Below are 14117 nucleotides of genomic sequence, written 5' to 3'. Positions count from 1 at the left end.
AATCAAACTTTTTGCTTTAGCACGGACCAACGGCCATTTGTATATCCATTCGAAAACTTGCTTATTTTAGCTATGTTACAGTATATTAAGCAAGTTATGAACAACGAACCGGAGCTGCCGCCCAGAGAAATTGTGCGAATCGATTAATTCCTTTTGCAAACGTTTTTAATCGGGCTGACATTAATGCTCTGCTGATGGTACTATTTGTATTTGCACCGTTCGGATTTTAGTTGCAAAAACAGTCACCCTTAAAGAATTCTGGATTGGAGCGAGCTTGGTGCTTCAGACTTGGTCGACCAGTGTATCGAATCTTGGTCTAAGATACGTTTTAACAGTTCTAAAAATATCTTACTTAATTTGGGTTTTACTTCCAAAAGACACGTTTTTATGGGAGGTTTCTGAAGCGCGCCACTTCTCTGTCTCAAACTTGTGCGAATCGTTACAAATTTTGTAAGTAGGTACGCAAATGCACGTAAATAATGATCGTTCTGATGTCTGTGAAAGCTTCATCAGTTGTCACGAGACAGCGTTCTAAATTTATACAGAAAATACGATTTTACGCGAATCGCAAGAGCTGAGACGGTTAAAGTGCTACAGATTAAAATAAAAAAAGGTATTATAACAAGCGTGTGCAAAAATCTTTCATCGTTCGTGTTTAACGTGCGAAAAACCACGCGGTTGCACATGAAACTGTGTCGTAGGAAAACGTAGCAATTTAAGCACTGCATTTGGATGTAATTAAAAATTGATTATCACAGTTTATTATCGTTTCGTTGTTTATACGTTAAATACTTTATTTACCAGTGCCTTAAAATCATCGACAAATCTTTGGACGCGCAAAAAAATGCACTTTGTAAACCAGAATTGTGCTCAGTCCTGTAAAAGTAATATACTGTTTGATCGAGCATTTAAACTTTAGCGATGAACATGCAGAAAATTGGACTAACCCGAAAATCGCTATAAAAATAATTTTCAAAAAACATGTCACCTTATTTCTAACCAACAGAAAATGTTTTACTGCGTTTTTTTTCAAAAACTACTCTGCTATCCTGTAAAAAAATTAATTCTTGGACAAAACAACCGTAAGTTTATTAATTTTCGTACAGAACTGAAAAGTTGATAGTACTTTATTGTTCATATATTGTTCCACAGTTCTTCCGCTCATTTCAACCAATCACAATTCGGGTTGGCTGTCACAGCATTTCGCGCTATAATTATTCACTGGAGATTATCTAGCGGCTATTTCTTAAATTTCAATTTTTATTGTTGCAGACTTTAAATAAACAGTGACAAAAATTTTATGTTAAGAGATGATAACAAGATGAGATACTGCAGTGCCTGTGTTGTTACGAAAATCACGATGCAATATTTCTTCATGTATGCATTCATGTCCGCACTTCTTAACATCATCGGCGCTGCATTGCGCTATTTATCCGCCCATACCAGGCAGCGGCTTTCAACCCCTCCCCTGTACAGGAATTACATAATGTGTATATGCCGGCCGGTGTGGCCGTGCGGTTCTAGGCGCTTCAGTCTGGAACCGCGTGACCGCTACGGTCGCAGGTTCGAATCCTGCCTCGAGCATGAATGTATGTGATGTCCTTAGGTTAGTTAGGTTTAAGTAGTTCTAAGTTCTAGGGGACTGATGACCTCAGATGTCAAGTCCCATAGTGCTCAGAGCCATTTGAACATAATGTGTATGGGTGCAGACTGTGACGCATGAACGACGACACGCGGAAGTCTGTGACTGGCCGTGAGTCGTGCACGGATTGCCAAAGCGGTTACAGTCAATCGAGGTAACTTTTTACCAGTCGGGGTATATTCGTACACGTACCTACTTTTGTTTCAAATGGTTGCTGCTCCACTGCTTGTATTATTTTGTACTAAAAGTAAGTGCTTTATGCCTCTGTGATTTCTAGTTAGTTCAAAAAATGACTCGAAGCACTATGGGACATAGGCTAACATTATTGCAATATGTACATATCGATGTATCGAAGTACCTCTACATTAATGAACTCAAATCTGAATGTTGTCACAGAAATATGTTAACTATTTTACAGAAACACAGTAGAATATTGCTGGTATCGAGAGGTTGAGGTGAGTTGCCGTAATGGTTACGTAATTCAAGTACCATTACAAGAGGTTGGACAAAAATACGTAAACACCAAAAACACAACACATTACCATGCCTAATAAGTTGTAGGAAATCGGTTGGCATTCAAACCAGCTTTCATTTGTCTCGGAGTGGATAAATGCAGCTCGTGCATGGTTTCTGAGGTAACATTAGTACCATTCTTCTTGCAGAATAGAGGCAAGTTCAGGTAACGATGATGGAAGTGGAAGGCGATCACGCACCCTTCTCTTCAAAGTACACCACAAAGGCTCAATAAACTGGCATGAAGGCCAACACAAACTTTCTACCGCCATCTCTGCATATTTGTTCATTTTCACTAGGTGAGGTCTCGCTGGATTTGGGTATTGCGATGTTTGCGTACATCTGGGTATGGTTAACCACTAATATGCGCTCATCTGGAGATAGATTGCTCTGGTACCTATGGAGATTCGACAACTGATCCTAGTGCTTAAGAAACCACTATGCGAGCTGTGTGAACAGGGCTCTATCGTCTTGGAGCACAGCAGCACCATTGGGGAACAAGCATTGTACCGTGGGATCGACCTGATCAAGCCAAAACGGTCACAGAATCCTTGGCAACCTTGCAGAGAATCCATGCAGCCCATATTGCTGCCCATATCACCCTCTGTCAAGTTTCACTTTTGGGATGTAGTTGGAAACAGTGTGAAACAAGACTCATCCGACCAAATGACTTTCTTCCACTGCTTCATAAGGTAGGTTTTATTGTTTCGGCACCACGTTTTCCTGTTACGCAAACTTGCACCAGTGATGAGTGGTTTTGGAATTCGAGCTCGTCCTGCAATTCCCTGCTTACTGAACTCCTTTCGCGTTGTTTTGGTGCTGACAGGGCTCGTGAGTTCTGTAGTGACTTTTGCAGCTCCCATCTTTCCTCGCAATGGTCTTCCATGACCGTCTGTCACGATCGCTCAACACACACTTTCGTCCGCGTTGTGACTTAGCAGATGATGGTTTCCCGCTCCCCATGTATGAAGTATAAATCTTAGATACGGTACCTCTTCAAACACCAAAATCTTAGGCTCCTTTGATTCATAAGCACCCATACATACGAGCACGAAAAATTTTCTTACTTTCGAATCCTCTTAGCTGAGACATAATTCGCCCAAAACTACACAGAATACTGTTCTGACCATGCAACGTATCGAGGACGTTTTACAGGTGCCGTTCGTGGTGAAATACAACAGCGCAACCTACAGACTCATCTATCATTTACTCGTAGTCTCCCAGTACGAATTTCTCGCGGTATTTCTATACTTTTGTCCAAACCTTGCATTCCCTCTATACATCTTACAATCAGAATGAACTAGTACCCCACCTCCCCCCTCTCCTTTCGAGGAGACATCACGCCAATACCGTGTAAAACTGCCTCCAGTCTAGTCTTGATTATGACCTTCGATATACAACATTCAGCTGAAGCAATAGAACTACCAAACTGTGAGGATGTTAATTCAGTCGCCATTCCAAATAGTGGGATAAGGGATTAGAATCAGGTGACGTTCAAGGCCAGACGAGTTATGTTAGGGTGCTTGTGTGTTCATCAAACCGTGAACGTAGGCGCACAGCCCTGCGAACACGGCCGTTGTCATCTTTAAAGACAGAAGTGCCCACGGCATATTCATAATGAAGATATTAGAGGGAAAGACAGTAGTGGGTCACAGAGGATGTTGAAATAAACATCCTGGTTCACGTTTACGGTAACACGGAATAGTGAGCCCAAGTCATAGTACGAAAAGAACAGCACAAAAAGTCAGAGAACCATCTCTGCCTTGAACTGCACACGACGGGTTAAACACTGTATGAAGCACAGTTAAAGTTAGGAAGCTAAACATCCCATTAGCCTCGCAACTAGGCGAATGGAAGGGCCTAACTACTTTTCGCTAACAGTAACCCTAGTTGTACAATGAAGTCGCGCTACTTACAGTAAAATTATAATGGCTCCACTAATGTCTAACGGAACCGACCATTAGAAACACAAATGCTCCGATCTATCCAACACCGAGCACGGAACGATCAGACCTACATCTCTTACTAGGGCGGAACGCTGATGGCCGCACAGTTGAGGGCCCCAAAAAGCAAACATCACCACCTCTTACAAGGGATCGCGCCTATTCGTAATCACCGGTTTCGTCCAGATTTATGGTGTATGCAGGGCTTGGACAGAAATGAAAGTGACAGAAGTGGAATCTCTAGACGGCGACGCGTTAAAAAAAAAAAAAAAAAAAAAAATGCGCTCGTCGGACAGACATGAGGCTCTCCTGTTTGCGTAGTCACTAGGCAGGCTGGCACAACGGAAAGAGTACAGAACGGTAATCCGAGGTCCGTAGGACTGAATCCCAAAGTCAAAAGTTTTTTTTATTTTTCTTGTTTCAATTTTAGCTTTACTTACACTGTAGATGAATCGAAATAATGAAGAAAAGGGAAAGGAAAATTTTGAATTGTCAATAAATTTCCAGGAAGGTATTGTAAGGTGTACGGCAGAATTTCATATATAACATTAGAGACTTTTATTATTTTGCAGGTGATGATTTACAAGTGCTTGTCAAAACAGGGAAGCCGTAATTGCCTCGGCATTTCGCACACGTTCTTGTCGAAGCATTTTTGCAATTACATGTTTGCTTTCTATTTTCTGTAGACGTTCATAATCATAAAAGATTCTCTCCTCCACCTTCCGCTCTTTCACTACCTCTCTCTCTCATTGCACAGCTTGGCAGCAAACCGCGCTTAATGCATTACTTCGTCAAATGCTGATGCGGATGGCTGCTGACGTGCAATGGAATGTATTTTGATGCGACCTTCTCGCGATGTGATTTCGTTTTCTCTCTCGATATCCCGATTTTACCTACACCGAAAAGCTACTGTTTGCGTGCAGTTGCTGAGGACTAACAGAATACGATGTCCTGTACCCTTTAATTACAACCCTTGTTGGAAAGTTGTTTGCAGATTCGTTATGAACGCTGTACGTACGGTGTAATCCTTTCTTGGAAATTTGTTTGAAATCGCAAATATTCCATTGCCTTTCCATTTCATGCCTTTGATGAAAATAATAATAATAAATACACTCCTGGAAATTGAAATAAGAACACCGTGAATTCATTGTCCCAGGAAGGGGAAACTTTATTGACACATTCCTGGGGTCAGATACATCACATGATCACACTGACAGAACCACAGGCACATAGACACAGGCAACAGAGCATGCACAATGTCGGCACTAGTACAGTGTATATCCACCTTTCGCAGTAATGCAGGCTGCTATTCTCCCATGGAGACGATCGTAGAGATGCTGGATGTAGTCCTGTGGAACGGCTTGCCATGCCATTTCCACCTGGCGCCTCAGTTGGACCAGCGTTCGTGCTGGACGTGCAGACCGCGTGAGACGACGCTTCATCCAGTCCCAAACATGCTCAATGGGGGACAGATCCGGAGATCTTGCTGGCCAGGGTAGTTGACTTACACCTTATAGAGCACGTTGGGTGGCACGGGATACATGCGGACGTGCATTCTCCTGTTGGAACAGCAAGTTTCCTTGCCGGTCTAGGAATGGTAGAACGATGGGTTCGATGACGGTTTGGATGTACCGTGCACTATTCAGTGTCCCCTCGACGATCACCAGAGGTGTACGGCCACTGTAAGAGATCGCTCCCCACACCATGATGCCGGGTGTTGGCCCTGTGTGCCTCGGTCGTATGCAGTCCTGATTGTGGCGCTCACCTGCACGGCGCCAAACACGCATACGACTATCATTGGCACCAAGGCAGAAGCGACTCTCATCGCTGAAGACGACACGTCTCCATTCGTCCCTCCATTCACGCCTGTCGCGACACCACTGGAGGCGGGTTGCACGATGTTGGGGCGTGAACGGAAGACGGCCTAACGGTGTGCGGGACCGTAGCCCAGCTTCATGGAGACGGTTGCGAATGGTCCTCGCCGATACCCCAGGAGCAACAGTGTCCCTAATTTGCTGGGAAGTGGCGGTGCGGTCCCCTACGGCACTGCTTAGGATCCTACGGTCTTGGCGTGCATCCGTGCGTCGCTGCGGTCCGGTCCCAGGTCGACGGGCACGTGCACCTTCCGCCGACCACTGGCGACAACATCGATGTACTGTGGAGACCTCACGCCCCACGTGTTGAGCAATTCGGCGGTACGTCCACCCGGCCTCCCGCATGCCCACTATACGCCCTCGCTCAAAGTCCGTCAACTGCACATACGGTTCACGTCCACGTTGTCGCGGCATGCTACCAGTGTTAAAGACTGCGATGGAGCTCCGTATGCCACGGCAAACTGGCTGACACTGACGGCGGCGGTGCACAAATGCTGCGCAGCTAGCGCCATTCGACGGCCAACACCGCGGTTCCTGGAGTGTCCGCTGTGCCGTGCGTGTGATCATTGCTTGTACAGCCCTCTCGCAGTGTCCGGAGCAAGTATGGTGGGTCTGACACACCGGTGTCAATGTGTTCTTTTTTCCATTTCCAGGAGTGTACAATATTTTGACCATTATCTCACTTTGTTTGCATTGTAAGTAATACAAAAATTGAAAATAAAAAACTGGCCGTAGAAGGACTCGATACCACGCCCCTCACATTACCGTTCTTTACTTTTGTCCCAGCGCCAATGGCTGCCTGGCAAATACTCCATATAAATGGTTCATGTCTCGCCCGACCCATGTTAAAAGCGCATTTTTTTTTCTAAATGCTTAGCCATCTAGAGCTCCAGTCGCTTTCATTTCTAGACACAAAAGAATTATTGACATTTAGTTGCTAGTGGACACTCATTTACAACAATAGGGGGAGTAGAAAATTTGTGCCGGGCTGGGATTCGAAATGGGATCTCCTGCTGAGTAGGCAGATGCTCTGACCGGTAATCCATCCCGACGCAGAGGTCATCGCACCAGTGCGGGCAACTGTAGCACGCCCCCCGTCAACCGCCGGCCGTGGTGGCCGAGCGGTTCTAGGCGCTACAGTCTGGAACCGCGCGGCTGCTACGGTCGCAGGTTCCAATCCTGCCTCGGGCGTGGATGTTTGTGATGTCCTTAGGTTGGTTAGGTTTAAGTAGTTCTAAGTTCTAGGGGACTGATGACCTTAGAAGTTCCGTCCCATAGTGCTCAGAGCCATTTCCCGTCAACCCCAAATTTACATTATCCACGCAATACTAACATAGTGCCCATACCCATCACCCTTATTACTCTCGGCTTTTCGCCAATTCCGGCAAGATTTCGAGCGTGGTGTGCATCTGCACTGGAGGGATCATTGGCCAGCGTCGCCTTAATTATAGTGTGGTGTCTGTTGATTCGGACATGTCCGAAAGAACAGAAACCACATATTTGCTTTCATCCCTGACTAAGCCCTGAATATACTATAAATGTGGACGAAATCTGTGATGAGTAACCCAGATTCGTTTGCTTTTTTCATGTCCCACGTTCTTTTTGTGTTATGAAATATCCACGTAGGTGGCAATTTGCGTCTTGGTTTCTTACTTATAAGCTGTACTTCTCGGATTTACTTCTCTTATCCTCGTGTAATCCCCTTAATTTTACGTTTTTGATGCCTAGTTTGATTTCTGCAAGTAGCAGCACAGTGTACTCCATTCGAGAGCATGTGGGACAAAGTACTTTTCACTGACGAGAAGGCGTTTTAAACAAGCAACGTCTAACCAACAGTAATTTGCAGTCTACAAGGGACTAGACGTCGAAAAGAATACGTAGCGATGACAAAAAGAACTGGGAAAAATACGTAGTGGTGACAAGAAGAAGTGGGCAACTATCGATTTGCTGCTGGAGTCTAATTTTTGCGAGAGGAGCAGGAGTACTTTACAGAAATGAGGAGACTCTTGAAAGCAGGCAGTAAGATCACACATTGAAGGATGCGATGCTGCCTTCAGCTCGAATTCCGTACAGTGAAGGAAAATTCACATTACGAAAAGATCATTCTCGTAGACATATATCCGCGTTCGTACAGCAGCAGCTGTCCGACACGGATATCAACGTCATGCACTGTCAAGTTTCCCTTCTATTACTGCCTCCTGCTGCCTCCCAAAAATATGAAGAAGATTTCTTTTGATAGTTATTCATCTTTACTTTCCCCTCCCAATACTCGTTCTCTGTTTCTCTTACATTCTGTTTTAACTCATAACATGGATATATTCTTGAAGTTGATTTAGAATATCTAAAACAATTACACGATTGACACAAAAATCTGCCACTACCCCCAGAAAATGAAATTATTTCAGGAATAAAAGTAATAAAAAATAAATAAAAGGAGGCAGGGAGTACTGCGTTGTCAGCAGAAAAGCACTAACAAAGGTATGCGCCACAGTCAGAAGAGCTCAGTGATTTCGAACGTGGACTAGTTATTGGATGTACCAAGAGTAACAAATTCATCAAGAACAATTCTAACACTCCTAAGGCTGACCAAGTCGACTGTTGGTGATGTGATTGCGGGGTTGAAACGCTAAGCAACTTCCACTGCTAAACCAAGATGAGGCGAACATCATGTATCGACGGGCAGGAACCGTCGAACAGTGCGGGGGGCGGGTTGTAAAATGTCACATGAAATCTTTGGAAGGAATCACTCGTGAGTTCCAAAAGTGCTACCAGCCGTCCAGATAGGACAATGACTGTGCACAGGGAGTTGGATGACGCTACAGACAACCGCAGTTAATAACAGCATATAATTTGTTACGTGCGATTTTGTAAATGACAACAACTTTTCTGCAAGAAAATAAGTAATGAAACAAAAGGAAAAGACCTCTCTAAAATACTACACTCTCTTCCGGAAGAAAACAAAATTAATTGGGAAAATTGTATAAGCCTATGTACAGGGTAAAGTCATAGTGTGAGAGCGTTACTGCAGATTGCAGGCTCTGATTCGTAAATAGTCTCCTCATGATACTTGAACACACCATTTTACTCACCGAGGTCCCCTAGTACCAAAAGGCATAAATCTATTCTTTCATGAGGTCTAAGTGGTAAATTTCACTAAACGTTCAAATGGCTCCGAGCACTATGCGACTTAACTTCTGAGGTCATAAGTCGCCTAGAACTTAGAACTAATTAAACCTAACTAACCTAAGGACATGCCCGAGGCAGGATTCGAACCTGCGACCGTAGCGGTCGCTCGGTTCCAGACTGAAGTACCTAGACCCGCTCGGTAGATACCCTTTGCAACATCCTACTTAGGTGAGATAGGTTTTTCAGCATTGACAGTCATCAATACGAAATACAGATCGTGAATGAATGTGGAGAAAGATATGCGAGTCGCAGTTTCCAATTTTGTGCCGAGATATCAAGAACTGATGATGAAGATCCAAGCTCACCCTTGCCATTGTTTTCGTTGCAAGAGTAATATGTAATGACAGTAAAAGTTGATTAAAATTTGTTACGCCAGCTGCTTGTAAAGAAACAACTGCTCTTATTGGTTTTTTCGAAACTTAAGCTTATTCACTCCATATTTCGAGTCTGATTTATTGTGCGAAAGGAGCCGCAGGTGTTCAAGGTCAAGGGAGCCATGGATCCAAAAAGTTTGAAAGCCGCTGGGCTAACCTCGTGGACCGGAATAAGGAGGAGACAGGCCTACTGTTCTACAACACACCAGCCATACTACATGGCAGTTGGACCAGAAAATGTAGTTACCAGATAGCTGTAACAAGGCTCGCAGTACACGGGTTTCATAATAAAATAAGTACCAACATCAAATTCCACGAACCAACTGAAGAGTATAAATACGTACTACGCGGACAAGGATGTAAAAAATACCACATTATAAAGTGTACGAGGAGAACGAAAAATATAAGACTCTAGCAAAAAGTAAAACTTGAATAAAGTTGGACGAAATGTGATCAAAAAATAACGAGAATTTTTGTTTTTCTAAAAGAATCGGTATTTAATCGTCAACATAAACATTGTCCTCTTCAAAGTAATTCCCTTCGCATATAAAACACTTGTGACAGCGCTTATCCCGCATCTCGTGGTCGTGCGGTAGCGTTCTCGCTTCCCACGCCAGGATTACCGGGTTCGATTCCCGGCGGGGTCAGGGAATTTCTTTGCCTCGTGATGGCTGGGCGTTGTGTGATGTCCTTAGGTTAGTTAGGTTTAAGTAGTTCTAAGTTCTAGGGGACTGATGACCATAGATGTTAAGTCCCATAGTGCTGAGAGCCATTTGAACACCGCTTTTTTCAATCATGTAATCGTTTCTGGAACTCACTTTTCGTTGTGGTGTTCAGCTCTTCCAGAGATTCTGTTTTTATCTCATCAGTGGTGGCAAAATGACGTCCCTTCATGGTTCTCTTCAGCCTTGGGAATAAAAAGAAGTCGTAGGGGGCCATCTTCGGCAGATAAAGGTGCTGAAGCAACTTAACATTGAGGTACAAATGGGAGCATTATCATGATGCAGTTTCCAACAGTGGTTTTTCCCACAATCCTGGTCGTTTCGTTCGGACTGCTTCACGCAGACGGCGCATAACTTCCGGGTATTATTCCTTATTGATCGTACGACAATAAGGTAAGAACTCATGTTGCACTATCTCATTGTAATCGACGAAAACAATGAGAAAAACCTTCATATGTGATCGAACTTGACGGAATTTTCTCGGTCTTGACTCTTCAGGCAGTTACGATTTGGACAATCAGAACTTGGTTTCTGTTTCATACTCGTATACCCATGTTTTGTCATCTGTTATAACCCTCTGTAGTACTTCTGGGTCGATATCAACTTCATTCAACAATTTCTTAGCGATGTCTAGGCGACGTCGTTTTTGGTCGAAATATGACATTTTCGGAGCAAACTTTGCTGCTACACGTTTGATGCCCAAAGCATCGGAAAAAACTGCTTTCCATGAGCCAAAGGATTTGCTGACACCCTCAGCTACCTTTCTAATCGTGATTCGGTGATTTTCCAGAATCAGTTTCTTTACTTCTTCCACATTGTCGTCAGTAATTGATGTGCTAGGATGTCTAGGGCAGTCGTCGTCTTCAACTGCTTCCCGACCCCATTTGAAACATTTATACCATTCGCGAACTCTTGTCTTACTCATAGTAGATTCGCCAAAAGCCACAGTCAACATTTCGAAACTGGTGCTGTACTTGATTCCATTTTTCAAGCAAAATTTATTGCAGATTGTTTGATCCAACTGTTTCGAAAGTAAAAATTCGGCAAGCACCCCAAAACACGTACAACCTTTTCGACTGTCTACAATCCCAAAGAAAGCAGTTGTTGACAGATGTGAAAATTACCGAACTAGCAGTTTAATAAGTCACTGCTGCAAAATACTAACGCGAACTCGTTACAGACGAATGGAAAAAACTACTAGAAGCCGAACCTCGGGAAAGATCAGTTTGGATTCCGTAGAAATGTTGGAACACGTGAGGCAATACTGACCTTACGACTTATCTTAGAAGAAAGATTAAGGAAAGGCAAACCTACATTTCTAGCATTTGTAGACTTAGAGCAAGCTTTTGACAATGTTGACTGGAATACTCTCTTTCAATTTTTCAAACTCTAAAGGTGGCAGAGGTAAAATACAGGGACCGAAAGGCTATTTACAATTTGTACAGAAACCAGATGGCGGTTATAAGAGTCGAGGGGCACGAAAGGGAAGCAGTGGTTGGGAAGGGAGTTAAACAAGGTTGTATCCTATCCCGATGTTAATCAATCTGTATTTTGAGCAAGCAGTGAAGGAAACAAAAGAAAAATTTGCAGTAGGTATTAAAATATATGGAAAAGAAATAAAAACTTTGATGTTCGCCGATGACATTGTAATTCTGTCAGAGACAGCAAAGGACTTGGAAGAGCAGTTGAACGGAATGGACAGTGTCTTGAAAGGAGGATATAAGATGAACATCAACAAGAGCAAAACGAGGATAATGGAATGTAGTCGAATGAAATCCGTTGATGTTGAATTAGATTAGGAAATGAGACACGTAATGTAGTAAAGGAGTTTTGCTATTTGGGGAGCAAAATAACTGATGATGGTCGAAGTAGAGAGGATATAAAATGTAGACTGGCAATGGCAAGGAAAGCGTTTCTCAAGAAGAGAAATTTGTTAACATCGAGTATAGATTTAAGTGTCAGGAAATCGTTTCTGAATGTGTTTGTATGGAGTGTAGCCATGTATGGAAGTGAAATATGGACGATAAATAGTTTAGACTAGAAGAGAATAGAAGCTTTCGAAATGTGGTGCTACAGAATAATGCTGAAGATTAGATGGGCAGATCACATAACTAATGAGGAGGTATTGAATAGGATTGGGGAGAAGAGAAATTTGTGGCGCAACTTGACTAGAAGAAGGGCTCGGTTGGTAGGACATGTTCTGAGACATCAAGGGATCACCAATTTAGTATTGGACGGTAGTGTGGAAGGTAAAAATCGTAGAGGGAGAGGGCGTGTGTGTGAAGGAATAATACCTGGAAGTTATGCGCCGTTTGCGTGAAGCAAACCGAAGAAAACGACCCGAATTGTAGTAAAACTGCATCGTGATAAAGCTCCAGTTCGCAACTGAATGTTATGTTGCCTTAGCAACTTTATCTGCCAGAGATGGCCCCCTACGACTTTTTTTTATTCCCAAACCTGAAGGGAGCCATGAAGGGACGTCATTTTGCCACCACTGTTGAGATAAAAACAGAATCTCTGGAGGAGACGAACACCGCAACGAAAAGTGAATTCCAGAAGCGCTGTCACAAGTGTGTCGATAACATTTCGTACAACTTTATGCAAGTTTTAACGTTTGCTATAGTCTGCTATATTTTCTTCCTCCTCGTACACATTATAATGTGGTATTTTTTAGATCCTTGTCCACATAGCACGTATTTAAGTGCTAAGATCATCAATCCCTAAGCTTACACACTACTTAACCTAAATTATCGTAAGGACAAACACACACAGCCATGCCCGAGGGAGGACTCGAACCTCCGGCGGGATCAGCTGCAGTCCATGACTGCAGCGCCCCAGACTGCTCGGCTAATCCCGCGCGGCGTAAAGGGAGACCAAGAGATGAATACACTAAGCAGATTCAGAAGGATGTAGGTTGCAGTAGGTACTGGGAGATGAAGAAGCTTGCACAGGATAGAGTAGCATTGAGAGCTCAGCAACAACAATAAACTGTTCAAAACAGGTGAAATGCAAACGTTTATCAGGAACACGTGTGCCAAGAAGATAAAAAAATATATATATTTTGACAATCGGTAGTACACAACCTGCAAAATTAAAAAAAAAATTACCGTTGCTTTTTGATCACACTTGTGTATTAATGCTCGACCTGAGAGCACTTTTCTCATCAGCTACATTGTCTGAAACCATTTACATTTTAAAGGCCAGTGGGAGCGTGTGCCCTGCAAAAAGCTACGGCGGCGAGGACCGTGCGCTGGCGTGCACTGACCTGCGATCCGATGCGTCCGTGGAGGCGGCGGCTGGCGGACTGGTCTGCGCGTGCGGTCCGATACACCGCGAGCCGGTGTTGCCTGGTTACTGACCTGCCGGCTGCGGCTGGGCTGCCGCAGGTGTAGGCGACCTGCGCCGCCGAGCCACCCGACCTGCCACAGAAACGCGACCGCCGCTTCTGCGTGGGAACAAAAACAAAGCACGGGGCTCCCTCATCTGCATCCGAGCTGGATTTTTAAAAATGTATCTGTGCGCTCATCTGCGGACCTCCAGTGCGTCATCGCAAGCGGACACCTCCCGCCAAGAAGCCCACAAGGAACTGTTAAGGGATCATAGCTATTACGAACAGCATAGTGAACGCATTATTGTGGCCAAGATAGATACGAAGTCCACGCCTACCAAAGTAGTACAAGTTTATATGACAACTACACCACTGGCCATTATAATTGCTACACTACGAAGATGACGTGCATAGTGAACGAATTATTGTGGCCAAGATAGATACGAAGTCCACGCCTACCAAAGTAGTACAAGTTTATATGACAACTACACCACTGGCCATTATAATTGCTACACTACGAAGATGACGTGCTTCA

General features: G+C 43.9%; 1 protein-coding gene across 1 annotated transcript in view; it reads right to left on the bottom strand.

Moving 5' to 3' along the window:
* LOC126355159 (hatching enzyme 1.2-like) overlaps positions 1-13640 on the bottom strand; it is an 83285-nt gene extending 69645 nt beyond the window's left edge. The window contains exon 1 of the mRNA XM_050005367.1: positions 13520-13640. The gene's annotated coding sequence lies outside the window, so the exon portion shown is untranslated. The remainder of the gene's footprint in view (positions 1-13519) is intronic.
* Positions 13641-14117: the final 477 nt, after the last annotated feature.

The sequence above is a fragment of the Schistocerca gregaria genome, chromosome 3, assembly GCF_023897955.1.
Source record: "Schistocerca gregaria isolate iqSchGreg1 chromosome 3, iqSchGreg1.2, whole genome shotgun sequence".
Taxonomy (NCBI): Eukaryota; Metazoa; Arthropoda; class Insecta; order Orthoptera; family Acrididae; genus Schistocerca; species Schistocerca gregaria.
This window is presented reverse-complemented; position numbering and strand designations above follow the sequence as displayed.